This window comes from Rhincodon typus, chromosome 34 (assembly GCF_021869965.1).
Source record: "Rhincodon typus isolate 14 chromosome 34, sRhiTyp1.1, whole genome shotgun sequence".
In the NCBI taxonomy this organism is placed as follows: domain Eukaryota; kingdom Metazoa; phylum Chordata; class Chondrichthyes; order Orectolobiformes; family Rhincodontidae; genus Rhincodon; species Rhincodon typus.
Genome location: NC_063365.1, coordinates 20,073,513 through 20,078,810, shown reverse-complemented (window position 1 = coordinate 20,078,810; position 5,298 = coordinate 20,073,513). Strand labels below are relative to the sequence as shown.

General features: G+C 40.7%; 1 long non-coding RNA gene across 1 annotated transcript; it reads right to left on the bottom strand.

Moving 5' to 3' along the window:
• Positions 1-6: 6 nt before the first annotated feature.
• On the bottom strand, positions 7-4,996 carry LOC125486867. The gene is made up of 4 exons (XR_007265488.1): positions 4,977-4,996; positions 3,882-3,999; positions 3,647-3,734; positions 7-861 (listed from the first exon to the last, which is right to left on the bottom strand). It is a non-coding gene; the product is annotated as an uncharacterized LOC125486867 (long non-coding RNA).
• Positions 4,997-5,298: the final 302 nt, after the last annotated feature.

Below are 5,298 nucleotides of genomic sequence, written 5' to 3'. Positions count from 1 at the left end.
AATAACTAACTGCCACATCATAACTGGATTGACTATTTCATGCATTTGAATCAGATTCCCAACTTGCTTGAATGAACGCAGGAAATCAATAGCAAGATGAATGCACTGATTCTCAGTTATGTTAGCAGTACAGTTCAGTTTCCAATCTCCGCTACAAATCCAAACTCAAATATTCAGCTGAGACTCAGGATTCACTTGTGGAGAACAGTAAACACTTCAAGTGGTGGCACAGGAATGCGGAAATGCACTTTCTTAGCTGATGGAATTTCAATGCCTTAATTCTAGATGTTGCCTTGCATCACCTAAGCTTATAGGAGTTGCAAAGTATCCAAAGATTATTATATGGTTTAGAAAAAAAGATCAAAGATCAGGAAAGTATTTGTAGAATGAACAAGGAAGAACTTTTGCGGAGCTACATTGTAGAATGTGAGAAATTCCAGACATTAACAGAATCAGCACGTAGGCCAGAATATCCCTTGTATAGAGGAAGCTTGAAGTTCTCCAGCAGGGTCATGGCAGCCTCCACATGTGCCTGATTTTGCTTTCAGAAAAATGGAATTTCTATAACAGGTTGCTTTTGTTTTCTGAAGTTTTTGGAGTGAGAGATATAGAGAATGTATTGGCTAATTGCATTTTCATTGTTCTAAGATTTAACTAAAGATTCAGAACCAATTCTAATTACCTTTGAATGCGTCTCCTTATAGCTTTGCGAATGGGTTCTGCTGCCAGACATTTGTCAGAATGAGTGTTGAGCAGACTGAGGGCTTGAGAAATGGTAGGATTGCTAACTGGTAACCAAGAGAGTTCCCCCGGGTTCCGAGGGATTGGGATGATATGCAACTCTCCACGATAAAAATATACCTAAAGAGCAGCAGAAATAATAAAGTTATGTTGCATTTTGCAGGAAACATAATCATGAATAAAAATCTACTGATGTAACTAAAAGCTTTACATCTGAGGCACTGCTACAGGCCAAAAAAGTGTGGAAACGAACATAAGATGATACACCTCTTGAATGTTGCCACAAAACCACCCTAAAACCTAAATAACTATTCATCTCTATATTGTTGACAGTTTCTTAATATAAAAGATTTCTCTTACAACAGTCACGTCACACGCTGCAATAAAAATTCTAGTCTGGGAGACATTTGAAAGGGAGAAATCCACTGTCAGTAACAGAGTTATGTTTGCATCACAGTCTTATTGATGTTTTTGAAGTTACTGTGTGGTGCTTTTAATGAGTTATTCAATGAATTAACACCCTGTCCCCAGTAGAAAAATATCTTCAATTCATTCAGGACAGCCAGACTGAACAGGAAAATTATTCCTCCCATGTATTCCCCCATATCTTAACAGTTCACAAACATAAATATGTGAGGGGGTCTTATTACGTAGGGTTAATGGTGTTTTGTTTTGTTTTGTTTTAAATCTAGTAGCTGGTAGTGGAAGACAAATAATAAGAGAACTTAATACATGTATTTTGTGATAAATCTCCTCTTCTTAAGTTACACGTGTTCAAAACAAACATTAGTATTCCAAAGGACTGCAGTGGTTGCCTTATTGTGTTAGGATCATTACAGAACTATTTTAGACCCAAATTCTAATTTTAAAAAAAATTGCCCAAAAATAGATTGTTCGGAGATAAATAAAGGAGAAGCATTAACACTAGACATGATCATTAAGTTTCTATTAGCTAAAGGAGAGGGGTGGTGCAGACATTCCATTAAAGAAGGGTGTGAAATATGCAAAATAACCAAAATAAGAAGGGAAGTACTGGAGAGACTGAACTCCGATAGTAGATAAATGAATTTTATCTAAATTGGGTATACTGTGAGGATCATTTTCGAATCCTCACTAGATTCAGGCGAAGTACTGGAAGACTGGGGGGTCTGCAAATGTTGAACGATTATTCAAAAAGGGTTGAGGGATGGGCCAAATAATTATAGACTGATCATTCTGGCCTTAGTGGTGGGCAAATTAGTGGAATCAATATTGAGAGATAGGACTAACTGTTACTTGGAGAGGCACGGATTATCCAGGGATAGGCAGCACAGTTTTGTTAAGTTTTGTCCCTTACTAAATTGATTTTTTTTAAGGGAGTAACAAGGGAGATCAGTTAGAATAGTGCAGAGGGTGTTGTTCACACGGATTTTAGTAAGGCACTTGGAAAAGTTCCACATGGCAGACTGTTAAAAGAAAAGCCTTTAGGATACAGGGGGATGTGTTGGGTTGAATCCAAAATTGGTTCAGTGATGGGAAACAAAGGGCAACAGTGGGTGAATGGTTTTGCAAATTGAAGGTAGTTTCCAGTCGTGTTCCACAAGGATCAGTGCTGGGTCTTTCGTTGTTTGTGGTATATATTAATGATTTACATTTACATGTAGGAGGCATCATTGGGAAAAACTGCAGATGACAAAAAAATTGGCACAGTTGATAGTGAAGAGGAATGCCATTGCCTGCAGCAAGATATCAATAGCTTGGTTGAGTGGTTGTAAACGTGGCAAATGGAGTTCAAACCAGAGAAGTGCAAAGTTATGTATTTGGCGAGGGCAAAAAAGCATGGGATTACACAATAGATGGCATGGTGCTGAGAGGGGTTGAGGAAGTGACAGACCTCAGAGTACATGTCCAAAGTCCCTAAAGGTGCCAGGACAGGCAGAGAAGATGGTAAAGAAGACACTGGACAGTCTGAAGTGTCTGAAGAAAGATCCCAACCTTTCCTGCTCCTCTGATGCTGCCTGGCCTGCTCTGTTCCTCCAGCTCCACACTGTATTATCTCAGACTCCAGCATCAGCAGTTCTTACTATCTGTCACTGGACACTCTCCTTCGTTGGCCGAGGTATTAAATATAAGAGCAGGAATGCAATGCTAGAACTAGTTAAAAAAAAAATCATTGTGCCATAGCTACAGTTTTGTGTACATTTCTGGTCACATTACAGGAAGAAGATAATTAATTGAACCAGGGAGCATACAGAGGAAATTTACAAAAACGTTGCAGGGTTTGAAAACTGCAGCTATGAGAAAAGAGTGGACAGGCTCAGGCTGTCTTCCTTCAAATCACATAGGCTGAGGGGTGACTTAACTGAAGTTTACAAAATAATGAGGGACTTGGATAGATCCTGTTTCCCCGAGCTGAGAGGTCAGTTACCAGGGGGTATAGGCTTAAGGCGATTGGTAAAAGGATTAGGGGAGCCATGAAGAAAAACATTGGCATTTGGAATTCACTGCTGGCTTTGGTGGTTGAGGCAGAAACTCTCAACTCGTTTAAAAGGAACTGGGATCTGCACCTTAAGTGGTGTAATCTACAAAGCTACAGACCAGGTGCTGGAAAGTGAGGTTAAAATGGTGGCCTGTTTATTCAGCTAGTGCAGGCATGATGGACTCAATGGCCTCTTTCAGTGATTCTATTAAAACAACAGGAATGCAATAGTTGATTCCAGTATCCCAGGGTTTGGGGGAGGTGGGTGAAATTAGTGTTGGCATTTCAGTGTTGCTATCCAGTAAGGACAAGATTATGCTCTGGAATAGGTACCAGCATGCACAAATGACAAAGAACGGCAAGCTCAGTAAGGGACTAGGTGATCCAGTGACGCATTGGCTTCATTAGGGAGAAATGCGGCGAGGAAAAGGGTGGAGGCTTTCTTACCCGGTTTTCACTAGTGTCAGGGTTCAACCATTTGGGTAGGTGCTCAGCAGCTTCAATCAACAAGAAGTCCCCATCATTATCATCAACACTACACACAAAAACAAAAATTGAATGTTAGATTGAAACAAAAATGAATGCTGGATATATTAAATTGCCTTTTCATCAGGAGCTACTTGAAATGTAGTGACTTTTTAAAAGTTCTCTTTGCAGTAATTAATTCTAAGGAATTCTATACCTTGCCACTAAGTTTGGGAACTCTTTGGTGACTTGTTGAATGAGGTAGACAATCAACCATTCGTCATCCACATTATCACCAAAGTTTGTGACACCACCAATGTGGGCAGGAACATCTCCTAAAAAGAAAAGATTTGCATTAGCCTCTTAAAATTTAAGCAATGGCACATTAATTGGCTTAGATCAGCAGGGTTTAGACAAACTAAAACATCCATGATAAATCGGAGTACAAGACACAGCATCGACATAATCAGGAGCTCAGATTATAAGTTTCTTTCTTTTCTGTACTGTTGTTTATTTGTCTAAAATGAAGCAGAATTTTCATCTCTCTTTGACATCACAGTGCACAGAGGCCATTCAGCCCACTGTCTACACTGACCCATAGAAGTGCATCCCACCCAAAACCAGCTCTCCAACCTATCCCTGTAACTCCTCATTTATCAAAGCTAATCCACCTAGCCTATACATTCCTAGACACTACAGGGCAATTTAGCATGGCAAATCTACTTAACTTGCACATCTTTGGACTGCAAGAGGCAACCAAAGCATCTGGTGCAACGAAACACATGCAGATACAGGGAGAATGTGCAAACTCCACACAGACATTTGCTCAAAGGTGGAATCGAACCTGGGTCACTGGCACTGTGAGGCAACAGTGTTAACCACTAGCCACCATGCCACCCTAACTTACTTGTCATCGCTTACATTAGGGCTTTTGTGGGATAGTGGTAACATCCCTACCTCTGGGTTAGAAAGTCCAGGTTCAAGACGCACTTGCACCAGATGGGTCATAACATGTCTGAAAGATTAATTAAAAACATCTGTAATCCCATGGATACCTCCAGCTTCCCTGTGCAGTAGCTGCAGCGAGACAACCTCCACATGTTCAAAGACTTGACACGCAGGTTCTTGCCACGAACAGGTGTCGTCTTCATTCCGAGTGATGTCTCTACAGTGTCCCCACCCTTCACCAAACCTCCACACACTGTTCACTTGACAACTTAGATGGAAAATTCTGAAGGAATATCTATTGCAGTTAACTTTCTATGGGAGTCCTTAGAAAATTTTTTTATGAGATGTAAAAGTTGATTATTACCTATCCCTAATTGCCCTCTATAAGTTGGTGCCTTCTTGAACACCTGCAGTCCATATTGTGCAGTTCTCTCAGTCCTGTTAGGGAAGGAGCTCAATGATTGTGACTTAGTGGCACTGTAATTCAGAGGAGAACTTGCAAGCGGCAATGTTCCCAAGTTATCTTAGTCCCAGAGGATAGTGAGCTGCTCTGTCATCTGAGGGAAGAGAACTGTTGGTGACATTAACCTGAGGGTCACCATGCCTCAGATAAGAGACAACAAAGTGCAGGGCTGGATGAACACAGCAGGCCAAGCAGCATCATCTGCTCCTATGATGCTGCTTGG